The sequence below is a fragment of the Dendrobates tinctorius genome, unplaced genomic scaffold (assembly GCF_039654945.1).
Source record: "Dendrobates tinctorius isolate UK_male_01 unplaced genomic scaffold, ASM3965494v1 ptg000035l, whole genome shotgun sequence".
Classification (NCBI taxonomy): Eukaryota; Metazoa; Chordata; class Amphibia; order Anura; family Dendrobatidae; genus Dendrobates; species Dendrobates tinctorius.
The window spans coordinates 69286068-69305303 of NW_027361703.1; the positions used below are offsets into that span (position 1 = coordinate 69286068).

Below are 19236 nucleotides of genomic sequence, written 5' to 3' on the forward strand. Positions count from 1 at the left end.
TGCTTAGAGACATGCTGTATACACAGAGCATATACAGAGACATGCATATACTTTGAATTTTCATGCCCTTAAATCACAGAGATATGTCACATAAAATGCTTAATAATTAATTAACATTTCCCACATGTCTACTTTACATCAGCACAATTTTGGAACCAAATTTTTCTTTTTAGTTAGGAAGTTATAAGGGTTAAAAGTTAAACAGAGGTTTATCATTTTTACAACATCATTTTTTTAGGGACCACATCACATTTGAAGTCACTTTGAGGGGTCTATATGATAGAATATACCCAAAAGTGACACCATTCTAAAAACTGCACCACTCAACATGCTCAAAACCACATTCAAGACATTTATTAACCCTTCAGATGCTTCGCAGAAATTTTTAGAATGTTTAAAAAAATGAACATTTAATTTTTTTCCACAAAAAAATTAATTCAGATCCAATTTTTTTTTTATTTTACTTAGGGTAACAGGAGAAATTGGACCCCAAAACTTGTTGTGCAATTTGTCCTGAGTACGCTGATACCCCATATGTGCAGATAAACCACTGTTTGGGCGCATGGCAGAGCTGTGAAGGTAAGGAGCGCCATTTGACTTTTCAATGCAAAATTGGCTGGAATTGAGATCGGACGCGAGCTCCTGATATGCCTAAACAGTGGAAACCCCCACAAGTGACACTATTTGGAAACTAAACCCCCAATGAACTTATCTAGATGTGTGATGAGCACTTTCAACCCCCAAGTGCTTCACAGAAGTTTATAACGTAGCCGTAAAATAATAAATCATATTTTCTCCACAGAAATGATCTTTTCACCCCAATTTTTTTATTTTCCCAATGGTAGCAGAAGAAATTGGACCCCAAAAGTTATTGTGCAATGTGTCCTGAGTACGCTTATACCCCATATGTGGGGGTAAACCACTGTTTGGGCAGATAGCGGAGCTCAAAAGGGAAGGAGCGCTAGATTTTACTGTTATGGTTTGCCGGTGCCATGATCCACTGGGAGAGCCCATGAGGTGCCAAAACAGCAATGAATTCATCGAGGGGTGTAGTGATCATATTGACACCTTGGGTGTGTCACAGAATTTTATACTACTGGGCAGCAAGGACAAAATGACTACATTTTTACCACCAAAATTTTGTTTTAGTCAAAGATGTTACATTTTCATATAAGAAATGGGTAAAAATGGCAACAAAATTTGTCCCACAATTTCTACTAAACATGGCAATACCCCATATGTGGCTGTACAGTGCTATTTAGCCATGCGGAGAGACTCGGGAGGAAAGGAGCACTATTTGACTATTCAAGTGAATGGGTGTTTCCACATGTCAGTATGTTTCAACAGACCATGTGTCCGTGGGCAAAACATGGTGACATGTCCATTTTTTAATGTCAGCACGGGTCATAAAACATCCAGCACACGTGCATACGCATAGCACACATGGATGTCATCCATGTGACACGTATCAGCGCCAGGGAAGTTACAATAAGCACTGTATGCCGGCGCTGGGTGCTGAAAACGGCTCTCATTCTCACCTGCTCTGCCCGTGATCAGCACAAGAAGGGGAGAATGATTCTCCCCTGCTTGTGCCGATCGCTGGCAGAGCAGGGGAGAATGATGAGAGCCGTGTTCAGCACCCGGCGCCGAGAACAGCGCTTACTGTAACGCTTCTTCCCTGGCGCCCGTCCGTGTGGTACTGATGCGCCACACGCATGCCACACGTGTGCCGCAAGTATTACACACACGGACACTGACATCTCCAGTACCACCGGAAATATCAGGATGTGTGAAAGAGGTGTTATAGCGGGTTTTTATGTTTGGCTGCTGTCACACACTAAAAGACACTTTTTATTGAAAAAAAAAAATAGTTTTTGCATCACCATATTTTGAGAGCTATAATTTTTCCATATTTTGGCCCACAGGGTCATGTGAGGTCTTGTTTTTTGCGGGACGATTTGACGTTTTTATTGATACCATTTTCGGCACATGATGTTTTTTGATCGCTTTTTATTCCGATTTTTGGGAGGCAGAATGAAGAAAAACTAGCAATTCAAGAATTTCTTTTGGGGGGGCGTTTATACAGTTCCACGTGTGGTAAAATTAATAAAGCAGTTTTATTCTTCGGGTTAGTGCGATTACAGCAATACCTCATTTATATAATTTTTTTATGTTTTGGCGCTTCTATACAATAAAAACTATTTTATATAAAAAATAATTATTTTTGCATCGCTTTATTCTGAGAGCTATAACTTTTTTATTTTTCTGGTGATGGAGCTGTATGGGGGCTTGTTTTTTGCGGGACAAGATGTTTTCAGCCGTACAATGTTTATTTATATCCGTCTTTTTGATTGTGTGTTATTCCACTTTTTGTTCAGCGGTATGATGATAAAGCATTGTTTTTTGCCCTTTTTTATGGTGTTCACTAAAGGGGTTAACTAGTGGGACAGTTTTATAGGTCAGGTCATTACGGATACAGCAATACTAAATATGTGTACTTTTATTGTTTAGATTTTTTTTTCATTTAAATATTTATTTAGTGATAGAATAAAGTATATTGATTTCTTTATTATTTTTACAATTATTTTAATTTTGTTTTTTACTTTATTCTATCTTTTAAAATCAGTCGGGGAGGCTGCGCAGAGATTAATTCATTCATTTGGCAGTGGTTTACAGCAGTGCCGGTAGCATTAGCACCTGTCCCCGTTGTAAACTAGTTAACCCCTTGTGATGGATTGCAACAGGGGACCTGACTGAACGGTGAAGAGGTATGTATATTGTTGGTTTTTTATTTATTTATTTTTTTCAGGAGAACAAGGGATTCTGTTGGAATAGCAGAATAATAAATTTGGTCAAAAACTTTGTGTGATTATTTCATTAAAAGAATTTTTAATTAATGTGTGTGTCTTTTTTAACCCTTTATTACTATAGGAGTAATGGATAGGTGTCTTATTGACACCTCTCCATTATTAACCCGACTTAATATCACCTTTCAATAGCAAGGTGACATTAACCCATTATTAACCCATGAGCCACCCCTAAAGGCAATGGGAATAGAAAGGCTGTGCCAGAAAAGGCACATCTTATGGATTCGCCTTTTCTGGGATGGCTGGGGGCAGAATTTTTTAGCCGGGGGGGGCAAAAACAATGGTCCCTCTGTAGGCTATTAATATCTGCCCTCGCTCACTGTCTTTTCCTCTCTGGTGGAGAAATTACCGCGGGAGCCCACGCAATTTTTTTCAGCGAATTTACCTTTTAATTTAACACCTACATGTCCAAAATTTTACACACATACCCTAATCTAATTATTAGTCAAAGACATAAAAAACTAAATGAAATGAAATGGTTTACTGTATGTAAACCATGTGTCATTTCATGTCAGGTTTTGTAATGATTTTACAGAAGCCAGGAAATTGATTTAGCAGCTATTATGCTATGTAGAACTCTATGAACTATAAATATATATACATGTGTCTCAATGATATATATATTCTATGTGTCTATATCTATTCTTTCTATTCTTTACTAAATATGTCAGTGTTATTTTACTGTATCGCAAAATGAATTGCCACCTTTTGTTAAAGGACACCGGTGCTAATTTCTCGCAAGTCACACTCGTGGTCCGTGTATAATCCGATTTTTTTCTCGCACCCATAGACTTACATTGGAGAGTCTCGGCCAAGAATTGCTGACAATTGCAGCATGCTGCGATTTTCTCAGCCCATTTGAACGGGCGAGAAAAAAATTGGATGATGGGAGCTGCCCCATAGATTAACATTGGGACGAGTGCAATGCAATTTTTCATCGCATAGCACTCGTCCGTTTTTCTTGCTAGTGTGCCTCCGGCCTAACAAGGTTCCTCTTATCATGTTCTCATACACTTTATTCATTTAATAGTTCATAAATAACATTTCCCACATGTCTACTTTAAATCAGCATAATTTTGGTTCCTTTTTTGTTATGACGTTATAATGGTTAAAAGTTTTCCATCTTGAAGAGACGCGCTGTAAAAGGGGTAATTGTGGTTCAAGCTACTCAGTGGGGCAGCTCCTATTTAATGATTGAGCGATTGCTCGAGCTGAAACCCTTTCTTGTAGATATGGCCAACCCTCAGGTAGCACTACATGAAGGTCAATGGACACAGGTGGCTGAATTGAAGAAATTGCTTCATCACCCATTTACAGTGACTAAAAAGTTACAAGCTGAGGATTTAACTCCTGGCATTTTTATAAAGGAGTGGAAGAACTTGTTCTTTTGCCTGTCTCAAAGAGGAGGTTTAATTGTAGTTGGCATTGCTGCTTCAATGAAACAGAGAGGGACACTGCTATTAGAAAATAAAATTCTTCTGGCAGCTGTTTATGTGGTCCCGAGTCATCATATATTGCTGGATGATCAACAGCTTACTAAAGGAAAAGAAGCTCTGACTGAGGTAGCAGTTAGGATGAGTGGTCTACAGGATGGCCAGGACTTGGGTCCTGCCAGTGCTGCTGCTGCTGCCGTTTCTCCATCCTCATCAGATGAGGAGTTTGATTTCAAAAAGTATTTGGACAACATGGAGCAGCAAAGCGTTGTTGCAGGGAAAAAGATTCCACTCCCATAGGAAACTGACCATATTTCAGCAAAATTTTTCACTTGCTCTCAAAGAAGTAGAAGAGTTCAATCGTTCAAAACTGACTGTGCACGAGGCAATTCCTTTAAACCCTGAAATTGTTAGAGATGTTGCCCATGTGGATACTTGCTTTGCCACCAACCCAAGTTAGTGTAGAGAGGTTGTTCTCTAGTCTTAAAATAATTAGGTCAGATTTGAGGTAATCTATGAAGGAGGATCTAATGGAGGCGATACTATTTCTCAGAACAATTTCATAGACTGCACAAATGTTATTCAGTACGTTTTTGTTGAAAAATGTTTTTTTTTTCACTTACTGCATAGTGTATCATAAATTGTAAATATGCAAAAGTTTTTTATTCTAAAGTTGTATTCCAATAAATATATTTTAAGTTCTATCTAAATGGCTTGATTATTGTATCATTATAATGATTAAAAGCCCAAAGTTACCATTTTACTACAGTAAATTTATCACTTAAACTTAAACATGAGCCATGTATGAGGGAGTCGGAGTCGTGGAGTCAGAGTTGGAGTCTGAGTCAGTGTCAGGGAAGTTGAGGAGTCGTAGTCGGAGGTTTGGCTTACCGACTTCACAGCCTTGCTGAAAAGACGCCTAAAATAATACTGCCGGAACACAGACCAGTCCAAAATGGCTCAATCTGCCTCGTAAGTGAGTTTCCACCTGGGGTCTTGTATGAATCGCAGTTTTGGGGAATTTACACGGAAACGCCGTCGCAAGCACTCAGCGGAGAGCGCAGGATAAATGTGAGCCGAGTCTTATTCCAATTTAGGGAGGCAGAATGAACAAATAGCAATACAAGAATAGTTCTTATTTTTATTGTTTATGCATTTTGAGTGGCGAAACGGATTTTAGTAATTTGTGTATGCTTTTTTTTGCTTTTTTTACCTTTTAACATATTTTATTTTACTTTTTTCATAAAAATGATGAGGCGGATTTATTCTTTGGGTCTTTGCAATTATAGCAACTCCAAATTTATATATATATATATATATATATATATATACACACAGTACAGACCAAAAGTTTGGACACACCTTCTCATTCAAAGAGTTTTCTTTATTTTCATGACTATGAAAATTGTAGATTCACTCTGAAGGCATCAAAACTATGAATTAACACATTTGGAATTATATAATTAACAAAAGAGTGTGTAACAACTGAAAATATGTCTTATATTCTAGGTTCTTCAAAGTAGCCACCTTTTGCATTGATTGCTGCTTTGCACACTCTTGGCATTCTCTTGATGAGCTTGAGGAGGGGTCGCTGAACCCTCATCCACGCCACCAGGCCGATCAGGATGGGCCCGGTGAAAAGCACGAACCAATCTCTCGGCATGAATATCAAGCAGAGACCCAAGAATTATCCTCCTGGCCATAACCCTTCGATTTGACCAAGTACTGGAGTCTCTGTCTAGCCAATCGAGAATCCAATATTTTCTCTACCTCATATTCCACATTGCCTTTAACCAATACAGGGTCAGGAGGCGGCCGCCATAGGAACTAATGGCTCCACAAACCTCTTCAACAGAGATTTATGAAACACATTATGGATCTTAAACGTAACTGGAAGAGCCAATCGAAAAGAAACAGGATTAAGAATCTCCAATATCTTATAAGGTCCAATGAATCTTGGCTTGAACTTTGGAGACGCAACCTTCATAGGAATATTCTTTGATGACAACCAAACCATATAACCCACTTTAAACCGGGGACCAATGGTCCTATGCCAGTTGGAAAACCGTTGGGCTTTTTCCTGAGAGAGGGACAACTTATCCACCACATGGTGCCAAATCTGCTGCATTCTCTCTACCACAGTGTCTACACTTGGGCAGGTTGAAGATTCCACTTGCCCTGAAAAAAATCGATGATGAAACCCAAAATTACAGAAAAAGGGCGACATCAAAGTGGCCGAACTAGCTCTATTGTTTAGTGCGAATTCGGCCAAGGGCAAAAATGAGACCCAGTCATCCTGATCAGCAGACATAAAACATCTCAAATAGGACTCCAAAGTCTAGTTTGTTCTCTCTGTCTGCCCATTGGTCTGAGGATGAAATGCAGAGGAGAAAGATAACTGAATTCCCAGTTTGGAACATAAAGCTCTCCAAAATCTGGAAACAAACTGGACTCCTCTGTCCGACACAATGTTCTCAGGAATCCTGTGCAATCGAACCACCTGTTGTAAAAACAAGGGCTTTCTTAGTGCACGGAAGAAAAGAGACCACAAAATTAAAATGCGTGAAAAACAAGGCCCACCTAGCCTGTCTAGGATTCAAGCATTTGGCTGATTCAAGATAAATAAAATTCTTGTGGTCGGTGAGGACCACAACTTGATGTCTAGCTCCCTCCAACCAATGTCTCCACCCTTCAAATGCCTATTTCATGGCCAACAATTCCCGATTCCCCACGTCATAGTTACATTCAGATGGGGAGAATTTTCGAGAAAAGAAGGCACAGGGATTCATTTTAGAAGTCACTGGATCTTTTTGGGACAAAACGGCTCCTGCACCAATCTCAGAAGCATCTACCTCCACCTGAAATGGGAGTGAGACATCAGGTTGCCGTAGAACCGGAGCAGAAGTGAATCTCCGCTTAAGCTCCTGAAATGCCGAGACTGCCTCTGGAGACCAATTCACCACATCAGCGCCCTTTTTGGTCAGATCAGTCAGTGGTTTGACAATACCAGAAAAATTACTTATAAATTTACGATAGAAGTTAGCAAAACCCAAAAACTTCTGGAGAGCCTTCAAAGAAGTGGGCTGAACCCAATCATAAATGGCCTGTACCTTGGCCGGGTACATTTCAATAGCCGACGGGGACAAAATGAATCCCAAAAATGAAATCCTCTGTACACCAAAGAGGCACTTCGATCCCTTAACATACAGGGAAATTTCCCTCAGAATCCGGAACACAGTCATGTTCCACATGAAAATCCCAATCACTGGAAAAGATCAAAATATCCAGATAAATGATCAAAAACGTATCCACAAAGTCCCGGGAAATATTGTTCATAAAAGATTGGAAGACAGAAGGGGCATTAGTGAGCCCAAAAGGCATCACCAGGTACTCAAAATGTCCCTCCGGAGTATTAAACGCCGTCTTCCATTCATCCCTGTGCTTGATGCGAATAAGATTATATGCCCCCTTGTGTCAAGCTTGGTAAACCAGCAGGCACTTTTAACTCTGGAAAATATATCAGAAATCAGGGGTAATGGGTACTGATATTTAACAGTGATTTTGTTAAGGGAACGATTGTCAATACAAGGCCTTAATGAACCATCTTTCTTGGCCACAAAAAAACCCCAGTACCTAAAGTTGAAGAGGATGGTCTAATATGACCCTTCTCCAACGACTCCTTGATATAAGATCGCATAGCATCATGTTCGGGTACCGATAAGTTGAAAAGCCGACCCTTGGGAAATGTACACCCGGGCATTAACTCAATTGCACAGTCATAACTCCTATGAGGAGGCAAAGATGCAGACTTACTCTCACTAAATACATCAGAAAAATCAGCCAAATAATCAGGAATATTATGAGACTGGGGAGAGGTGGAGAAAACAGGAGTGTCACTAAGAACACACTGACAACCCCAACTCACCACAGACACAGATTTCCAATCCAAAACAGGATTATGAGTTTGCAACCAGGGAAAATCCAGAACAATAGTATCATGCAAATTGTGCAACACCAAAAATTTACAATTTTCTTGGTGGTCCAGGGCGACCCCCATTATCACCTGAGTCCAAAACTGCGGTTTATTCTCCGCCAAAGGAGTAGCATTAATACCCCTCAAAGGGATAGGAGTCCACAGGGGTATCATGGGAAAACCACAACATTTAGCAAAGTCTAAAGCCATCAGATTCAAAGCTGCTCCTGAATTTACAAAAGCCTTAGCGGAAAATGTAGACAAGGAGCAGATCAGGGTAATTGCTAAAAGGAATTTAGGCTGTAAACTGCCCACGGCAAATGTGTGCGAAAAGCGTTTTTCTCGTTTAGGGCAGACAGAAATAGTATGAAAGGCGTCGCCACAGAAAAAACACAGCTTATTACGCCTTCTAAACTCCTGACGTTGCGCCCTAGACAAAACCCTATCACATTGCATGGGTTCAGACGTTCGTTCAAAGGGCGGCAACGCCTCTCGTGTAGTTTTACATTCACGTAAACGCTAAATGGCTAATGACATAGAATCGTCAAGACCAGAGGGAACAGGAAATCCCACCATAACATCTTTTACGGTTTCTGCCAAACTCTTCAAAAGAGAGCTGATAGGGCATCGTCACTCCATTTAGTAAGGTCCGCCCACTTTCAGAATTTTTGACAGTATAACTCTGCAGAATCCTGACCCTGGTTCAATGCCAATAAGGTTTTCTTAGCTTGATCAATAGCATTAGGTTTATCATACAACAACCCCAAGGCTTGAAAAAATGCATCCACATTAGTCAGAATAGGATCTCCAGGTGTCAGAGGAAAAGCCCAATCCTAGGGATCACCGCGCAGCAAGGAGATGACAATTTTAACCTACTGCACAGAGCTCCCCGATGAGTTAGGCTTCAAGGCAAGAAATAGTTTACAATTATTCTTAAAATTCAAAAATTTAGACCGATCCCCAGAAAACACATCAGGAGTAGGGATTTTTGGTTCAACAGCAGATGATTGAGCGAGATAGGTGGAAATTCCCCGCACTTCAGCAGCGAGCTGCTCAACACGATCAGACAATTGCTTAATCTCCATTAAAGAAAATAAAATCCTCCTACGGCCCCAGAGAAAAAAAGGAAAAAATATATATTAAAAAATAAAAATTCTGACACTTTTTTTTTTAACAATTCTTTCCTGCTTTTGAGTACCCTAGAATTTGCGGTTTAGGCTGGTGATTCTGTTATGATTGGGTCACCGAGGAGGAGAGCAAAACCAAGCTAAGCCACAGAAAACCAGAGAGGTTGGTAACTAAGCGGATTGCAGACCCCTGATCCTATCCACACAACTAGCAGTAGCAGTGGAGCGTACCTACAATGATCCTAGACACCTCGACACAGCTGGAGAGCTAAATAAGCCTAAAGCAAGAAAGGGGTAATCTAAACTTCCCCAGAGCAGACCCCAAAGGAATAGATAGCCCCAAAACATATATTGTCGGTGAGACAAGATGAAAACACAAACGCAGGTAGGAAAATAGACTGAGCAAACGATGGGGCCCACACTAACTAGACAGGACAGGAAATTATAGACACTGTCTGCAATCACGCAAAAAACCCTGCAAAAAATATCCAACGCGTCTGATAGAAAAATACTGAAGTCGCACGACTTCGCCCACTATATCAGCACTCTGGTATATTCTGAAAGCATAGCAAAAAGAGGCCAATCTAATAAGGAACAAAAACAAACTGGCACAAGCAGTAACATATGGATGGAGATTCAGCACAGCCCCAGCCGGAGCTGACCACACAAAACTGAAATAGACAAAACCAGATCAAATGTGAACAATAGTAAAAGAACACTTAGCTGAGCATGCAGGGACTGAGCTGGAAACTAAGACCTCAGGAGGCAGGAAAAATCACCAACAGGGATAGAGGGAGTCGGCTGTCTTAAATCCAGTCAGAAACTCCAGATCTCCAATCGTCCTCCTCATTATCAGGTGGCAAGCCTCTATTAATCAGATCAGCTCCATTACCTCCAATAACCACCAGAGGGAGCCCAGAAAGAGAACTCGCGACCCCTCTGTCAATATAACTAGCTCCACTACCTTCACTAGTAACCAGAGGTAGGCCAGAAAGCGAATTCACAACAGACATCACTGCTTATCACTGAGCCTGTGCGCGCTGTTTCCACTGATTCCCCAATAGTTTACAGTCAGAGCGGATGTATTAGCAGCTCTCCGGTTGTAAACTGATTAACCGTCCGAGATGGATTTACGCCATGGGACGTGACTGAGCGTCGAACAGATATGGATATTGTTGGTTTATTATTTTGTAATTTTTTACAGGAGAACAATGGCGTCGATATGGAATTAGGAGTATAATAAAGATTTAAACACTGTGTGAAGAGCGTCAGCTTACGCTGAGTCGTTTTTCTTTAGAGAGTGGACCCTCTGGGCCGTGGCACCCACCCACCTAGGGCGAGCTGACCTTGTGAGAAACCACCCCCTATACAGGGAGTGTCAGGGGCAAGATCAAGGGGGTGAGCCACCACGACAGCTGGGACCAGATGGCTGGCTCACGGAAGCAAGACAAGGCGAGACAAGACGTAAGTTCAAGATAACTTCATTACGGAACAGTTCAGGGTAACAACAGGTGCAAAAACGTAAGCACACAGGGAACACATAGGAAGGTGCGTGCAGGGCACTCCAAGGTCCAAGACGTGGTACTTGCAAGATGGTAGGCAAAGGCACGCTGGCTTCGGACTCCGGACATCTGGCAACGATCGACATGATCAGTGCATCAGGCTGCGGACATCAGCTCCGGACATCAGGCCGCAGTCATTAGGCTTATGATCTCTGGCAGTGATCGGCAGGTTCCGGGCATCCGGCAGGCAAACCAGGGTTCAGGCAAGGAGGCACGACAGATCTCCAGGCATGGTGCGTGTTAGGGAACAGGCCGAGGTCCAAGGCAGGATTCCAGGCAGGATGCGTGCTATGGGCACACCAGGGTCCAGGGCAAGGTGCAAGGCAGGGTGCGCGTGTAGGGGACACGCCAGGGTTCAAAGCAAGGTGCAAGGCAAGGTGCGTGTGTAGGGGACACGCCAGGGTTCAAAATTCAACAAACAATACAGGGTGTGTGTGTAGAGACACGCCAAGGTACAAGGCAGAGTCCTGCGCGTGCAGAGAGATATGCCAGGGACAGGGTTCAAGGCAGAGTCCTGCGTGTGCAGAGAGACACACCAGGGTCAGGTTCAAGGCAGAGTCCTGCGCGTGCAGAGGGCACGCCAGGGTCAAAGTTCAAGACAGATACGTTTAGTAGAAAACACCGTGTGCACTACTGTAGTGGTGCCAAGTTAGGTTCCCAAACCATATATGATAAAATGAAAACCTGGCACTCAACTTAATGCTTGGTGAGGCAGTTTATTGTAGTACCAGAAAACGTTTCGGTCGATATAGACCTTCATCAGTTACGTGCTAGTATGTTTGAAAGTAGCTTGAAGGAGGGCGCTTTTTATGTTATTCACTGCTAACGCCAGTAATCAAATGGTCAGAAAGCTGCTGTAATGCAGGATAATCTTAATAGCTGAAAATATCAGCGCAGCCTGTTCCTCCTGGACGTGGTAAACACTCAACCATTAAGTTGAGTGCCAGGTTTTCATTTTATCATATAAGGTTCAAGACAGAGTCCTGCGCGTGTAGAGAGACACGCCAGGGTCAGGGTTAAAAGCGGAGTCCTGCGCGTGCAGAGGGCACGCCAGGGACAGAGTACAGGCAAGGACCTGTATGTGCAAGCGGGCACGACAGGGTACATGGCAAGACCTGCACGTACTTTTACAGAAGCACGGGGACGTATGCCATGGGGGCAGGCGAGGGCCTGCGCGTGCTAAGAGAAGCACGGAGAGCACAGTGCAGAGACAGCGTGAGTGCAAGGAAGCAGAGAGCACGGCTGGGGCACTGGCTAGCTGGACGGGCTGCAGCACAAACAGGCGGGTAAGACTCCAGCGAACCCGACTGGGGCATAGCAGGCGACACAGCTGTCAGTGACTGACGAGCATGGCTGAGGCACAAGCAGGTGGGCTGAGGTGCAAACAGGAGGCTAGGAAGGGCAGGCGCATGCAAAGGGCACACGAAGCAACAAAGCAAGGCAAGACAAGAAACCAGGCAGAGCTTAGGCAGAGTACAGAACCAGGAACGGAAGCATAGGCAGAAACACGGAGCAGATCAGAGCGAGAACAGAGCTAGCAGCGGAGTGTAGGCCGAAGCCCAGAGCCGGGCCAAGGCAGAGCCTTGGGACTAGCCTAGAAATGTGCAAAAGAGCACAATAGGAAAGAGTCTAGCAGCGGAGCGTATGCCGAAGCCCAGAGCCGGGCCAGGGCAGAGCCTTGGAACTAGACATGGAAAAGAGCACCAAAAGTAAGAGAGGAGAAATGGTGCGTGTGCCAGAGAGCACTACAGAGCACCATAGGGAGGAACAAGGCAGCGCAAAGGCAAGGTAGGGAACAAGGAACTGAAGCTAGACTGAAGCACAGAACGGAATCAGAGCAAGGAAGGACTACAAGGCAGAGCAGAGACAAAACATGGCATGAAGGACAAACACTAGACAAGGCACGGGACAAGAGACGGAGTACAAGCACAGAGCATGTGCAGAGACGCACGACAGAGCAAAGTGCAGGGGCACAGAATAGAGGGAGCGACCCAGCAGACCAAGCAGCCATGAAGGGAAGCAACACAATACTCAGGCCCTGACCATAGGGAGAGGCGGTCTGATATAGGGCATTAGCACCTCCACTTCCGGGTCAGGACCAGGGGAGAACTTCCAGTTCAGATCCTCCAGGATCACAGAGAGCAGTCACATGACATGCAGAGATGATTGCAGAACCAGGCAGTGCTGGAACCTAGCAAAGGTCACATTATAAGGGGTTCCAGACATGCAGAGATGATTGCAGAACCAGACAGTGCTGCAACCTAGGAAGGACACATGATCAGGGGTTCTTGGAACACAGAGATGATCACAGAAGGCAGAGCAGAAATGCAGGCATCTTGCAGCCAAACAGTCATGAGGTGAGTGTGCACACTGCTCTAGGGAACATGCAGGATAGCAAACATGAGATGAACGTGCACACCGCTCCAGGGGTCATGAGGCAAAACAGACATGGCGGACATGACAGACATGGCGAGCATGACAGTGTGGTGTATTCTTTCATTAAAATACTTTGTTCTTATTGTTTGTGTGTTTATTTAACCCCTGAATAACTCTAGGATTAGTAATGGATAGGTGTCTTATTGACACCTCTCCATTACTAACCCGGGCTTAATGTCACCTTACAATAGCAAGGTGACATTTACCCCTTATTAACCCCACTTGCCACCGCTACAGGGCAAGTGGGAAGAACCTGACAAAGCTCCAGAATAGGCGGATCTAATAGGTGCACCTTTTCTGAGCACCTGGGGGCTGCTGTTTTTAGGCTGGGGGGGCAAGATCAATGGCCCCTTACCAGTCTGAGAATAGCAGCCCCCAGCTGTGAGTTTTTCCGGGTTGGTTCACAAACAGAGGGGGACCTCGAGTCGGGTTTTCATTCATTCATTCTTTCTCTCCTGCTCACTATTGCCACAAAAGCAGGAGAGAAGAATGACAGCCGCATTCAGCATCAGCCGCAGGGGAACAGCGCTTACAGTAATGCTTCTTCCCCGGCGACTGTCCGTGAACATGGAGGACAGTGTGAACTGTTCTCCGTGTGCACGTGTTCAGCACGTTTTGCAGACCGTGCACTCCCACGAACACTGACATGTCTCCGTGTTTTGCACACGGACACACGGTCCGTGAAAACACGCTGACATCTGCATAGACCAATTCATTTTAATGGGTCTACGTGTGTCAGTGTCTCCGGTACGTGAAAAAAATGTCACCACATATACCGGAGCCACTCACGTGTGAAACCGGCCTTATAAAGTTTAGAGAATCACCTGTGGGTTAGAAATACAACACCACTAGATGAATTCCTTCAGAGGTCTGTTTTCCAAAATGGGATTTCTGCTGTTTTGGCATGTCAGTGGCTCTGAAAATGTGGTATGGCATTCACAATCTATAGGGGTATATTCACACTGGGTGTTTTTGCTGCTTTTTTTGCTGCGTTTTCAGCTGCTTTTTACAGTACCAGCAAAGCCTATGAGATTTCAGAAATCTCACGCACACACATTGGTTTTTCTGTCATCAGGATTTATTGCTTTTCTGCTTTTTTCGACACACAGTAGAGCATGTCACCTTTCAGCGTTTTTGCAGCAGTTTTTCACTGATTGGCTTGAATGGGTGTTGAAAAAATGCTGCAAAAACGCAGTTAAAACGCGGGTATCATTATTTGCAGCATTATTTCTGCAGAAATGTTATGGACATTAGCATGGACATAGAGACACAAAAAAAAGCACCAAAAATGCACTGAAATAAATCACTAAGTCCTCACCAAAAACGCACATACTATAAACCTGCATTTTTGCCGCAGCTTCCTTCCTGCCAAGAAATCAGGTTTTCCTGCAGAAAAAAGCATCAAAAACGTCCAGTGTGAACTTACGTTTACAGAAAAATTTACACTGCAAAAATGAAATAGCTCTGTTTCTTTTCCGAGCCCTGCAATATGACGACATATGGGGTATCTTCGCGTTCGGGAGAAATTGCGTAACAAAGTATGAGGTCTGTTTTCTCCTATTGTCCACTATGAAAAATTTGCTTTTGGGGCTAAAGCAACATTTGACTGGGAAAAGACAAATTTTTTTTACATCTAAATTTTAAATAGGTCTGTGAAGCATGGGTTCATTTTGGTACCTCAGGGGCTCTGCAAAAGAGACATGATGTCTGCAATCTATTCCAGCCAAATTTAAATTCCAAATACCAAACCATGTCGTGTGTCAATATGACAACCTAATATCAAATTCTGTGTAATACCTGTGAGTTCAAAATATTCTCTATCCCACTGGATAAAATCCATGAGGGGTGTAGTTTCCAAAATGGTGGCATCACTTGTGGGGGTTTCTACTGCTTACCTACCTTAACCCCTTCAATACCAAGGGTGGTTTGCATGTTAACTCCCGGGCCAATTTTTACAATTCTGACCACTGTCCCTTTATGAGGTCATAACTCTGAAACGCTTCCATGGATCCCGGTGATTCTGACATTGTTTTCTCGTGACATATTGTACTTCATGTTAGTGGTAAAATTTCATTCAAATAACTTGCGTTTATTTGTGAAAAAAACGGAAATTTGGTGAAAATTTTGAAAATTTCGCAATTTTCCAACTTTGAATTTTTATGCCCTTAAATCACAGAGATACGGCACACAAAAAACTTAATAAATAACATTTCCCACATGTTTACCTTACATCAGCACAATTTTGGAACCAAAATTTTTTTTTGTTAGGAAGTTATAAGGGTTAAAAATTGACCAGCGATTTCTCATTTTTGCAACACCATTTTATTTTTAGGGACCACATCACATTTGAAGCCACTTTGAGGGGTCTATATGATAGAAAATACCCAAAAGTGACACCATTCTAAAAACTGCACCCCTTAAGGTGCTCAAAACCACATTCAAGAAGTTTATTAACCCTTTAGGTGCGTCACAGGAATTTTTTGAATATTTAAAAAAAAAATGAACATTTAACTTTTTTTTCACAAAAAAAATACTTCAGGTTCAATTTTTTTTATTTTACCAAGGGTAACAGGAGAAATTGGACTGCAAAAGTTAATATGCAATTTGTCCTGAGTACGCTGGGGGGGAACCACTGTTTCGGCGCATGGCAGACCTCAGTAGGGAAGGAGCGCCGTTTGACTTTTTCAATGCAAAATTGGCTGGAATTCAGATCGGACGCCATGTCGCGTTTGGAGAGCCCCTGATGTACCTAAACAGTGGAAACCCCCCAAAGTGACCCCATTTTGGAAACTAGACCCCCCAAGGAACTTATCTAGATAAGTGGCGAGAACTTTGAACCCACAAGGGCTTCACAGAAGTTTATAACGTACAGCGGTACAATTAAAAAATATTTTTCCACAAAAATGATCTTTTCACCCCCAATTTTTATTTTTCCAAGGGTAACAGGACCCTAAAAGTTGTTGTGCAATTTGTCCTGAGTACGCTGATACCCCATATGTGGGTGTAAATGACTATTTGGGCGCATAGCAGAGCTCGGAAGGGAAGCAGCGCCATTTGACGTTTTTGGCTAGAATTGAGATCGGACACCATGTCGCGATTGGAAAACCCCTGATGTACCAAAACAGTGGAAACCCCCCACAAATGACACCATTTTGGAATCTAGACCCCCCAAGGAACTTATCTAGATGTGTGGTGAGAACTTTGAACCCCCAAGGGCTTCACAGAAGTTTATAACATACAGCCGTACAATTAAAAAATCATATTTTTTCCACAAAAATGATCTTTTCACCCTCAATTCTTATTTTTCCAAGAGTAACAGGACCCTAAAAGATATTGTGCAATTTAGCCTGAGTGCGCTGATACCCCATATGTGGGGGTAAACCACTATTTGGGCGCATGGCAGAGCTCGGAAGGGAAGCAGCACCATTTGACGTTTTTGGCTGGAATTGAGATCGGACACCATGTCGCGTTTGGAAAGCCCCTGATGTACTAAAACAGTAGAAACCCCCACAAATGACACCATTTTGGAAACTAGACCCCCCAAGGAACTTATCTAGATGTGTGGTGAGCACTTTGAACCCCCCAGTGCTTCACAGAAGTTTATAACGCCCGGGCGTGAAAATAAAAAAATCGTATTTTTTCCACAAACATCATCTTTTAGTCCCCATTTTTTTTATTTTCCCAAGGGTAACAGGAGAAATTGGACCCCAAAAGTTGTTGTCCAATTTGTCCTGAGTACGCTGACACCCCATATGTGGGAGAAAACTACTGTATGAGCACACGTCGGGGCTCGAAAGGGAAGTAGTGACGTTTTGGAATGCAGACTTTGATGGAATGGTCTGCGGGTGTCATGTTGCCTTTGGAGAGCCCCTAATGTACCTTAACAGTGGAAACCCCCCACAAATGACCCCATTTTGGAAACTAGACCCCCTAAGGAATGTAGCTAGATGTGTGGTGAGCACTTTGAACCCCCAAGGGCTTCACAGAAGTTTATAATGCCCAGGCATGAAAATAAATTTTTTTAATTTTTTTCCACAAACGATCAATTAGTCTCCAATTTTTTTATTTTCCCAAGGGTAACAGGAGAAATTGGACCCCAAAAGTAGTTGTCCAATTTGTCCTGAGTACGCTGATACCTCATATGTGGGAGAAAACTACTGTATGGGCACACGTCGGGGCTCGAAAGGGAAGTAGTGACGTTTTGGAATGCAGACTTTGATGGATTGGTCTGCGGGTGTCATGTGCGTTTGGAGAGCCCCTGATGTACCTAAACTATTGAAACTCCCCACAAGTGACCCCATTTTGGAAACTAGACCCCCCACGGAACTTATCTAGATGTGTGGTGAGCACTTTGAACCCCCAAGTGCTTCACAGAAGTTTATAACGCCTGGGCGTGAAAATAAAAATATCAATTTTTTATTTTCCTAAGGGTAACAGGAGAAATTGGACCCCAAAAGTTGTTTTGTAATTTGTCCTGAGTAGGCTGATACCCCATATGTGGGGGTAAAACACTGTTTGGGCACATGGCAGAGCTTGGAAGGGAAGGAGCACCATTTGACTTTTTCAACGCAGAATTGGCTGGAATTGAGATCAGACGCCATGTTGCATTTGGAGAGCACCTGATGTGCCCAAACAGTGGAAACCCCCCAATTATAACTCCAACCCTAACCCCAACACACCCCTAACCCTAATCTGAGCCCTAGCCCTAACCCTAGCCCTAACCCTAATGGGAAAATGGAAATAAATACATTTTCTTTTAGTTTTATTATTTTTCCCTAACTAAGGGGGTGATAATGGGGGGTTTGGGGGTTTGATTTACTATTTATGGCGGTTTTTATGTTTGGCGGCTGTCACACGCTAAAAGACGCTTTTCATTGTAAAAATAGTTTTTGCATCACCACATATTGAGAGCTATAATTTTTCCGTATTTTGACCCACTGAGTCATGTGAGGTCTTATTTTTTGCGGGACGAGTTGACATTTTCATTGGTACCATTTTTGGGCACGTGACATTTTTTGATCGCTTTTTATTCCGATTTTTGGGACGCAGAATGAACAAAAACCAGCGTTTCAAGAATTTCTTTTGGGGGGTGCGTTTACACCGTTCCGCCTGTGGTAAAATTGATAAAGCGCTTTTATTCTTCGGGTCAGTACGGTTAAAGCGATACCTCATTTAGGTCGTTTTTTTATGTTTTTTAGTTTTTTTGCAATGAAAACAATTTTATATAAAAAATAATTATTTTTGTATCGCTTTATTCTGCGAGCTATAACTTTTTTATTTTTTTGCAGATGATGCTGTATGGCGGCTTATTTTTTGCGGGACAAGATGACGTTTTCAGCGATACCATGGATATTTATATGCGTCTTTTTGATCGCACGTTATTGCACTTTTTGTTTGGTGGTGTGATAATAAATCATTTTTTGCTTCGTTTTTTATTTTTATTTTTTAAGGGGTTCGCTAAAGGGGTTAACTAATGGGACAGTTTTATAGGGTGGGTCGCTACGGACGTGGCGATACCAAATATGTGTACTTTTATTGTTTTTTTCTTTATTTTGAAAAAATGGATTTATTGGGGAATATTTTTTTTTTTTTTACTAATTTATTTAGTGATTTTTTTAAAATTATTTTTAACACTTTTTTTTTTTTTTTTACTTTATTACCTTGTCCCAGGTGGGACATCACTGCCCTGTGACAGATTGCTGATCTGTCACATCACAGATCACTGTGACAGATCAGCAATCTGTCACAGGCAGTTCTGCAGACTTCCTCATGTCTGCGCTTTGCAGGCAGTGAGGAAGTCAGCTCCCTACAGGCCCCCGAAGGACCCCGTCGCCATCT

The 19236-nt window shown here is 42.6% G+C and overlaps 1 long non-coding RNA gene across 1 annotated transcript in view; it reads left to right on the forward strand.

Moving 5' to 3' along the window:
• LOC141087784 (uncharacterized) overlaps nucleotides 1–19236 on the forward strand; it is a 129788-nt gene that overhangs the window by 44022 nt on the left and 66530 nt on the right. Inside the window, exon 2 of the long non-coding RNA XR_012231721.1 lies at nucleotides 469–579. This is a non-coding gene — a long non-coding RNA (uncharacterized lncRNA). The remainder of the gene's footprint in view (nucleotides 1–468; nucleotides 580–19236) is intronic.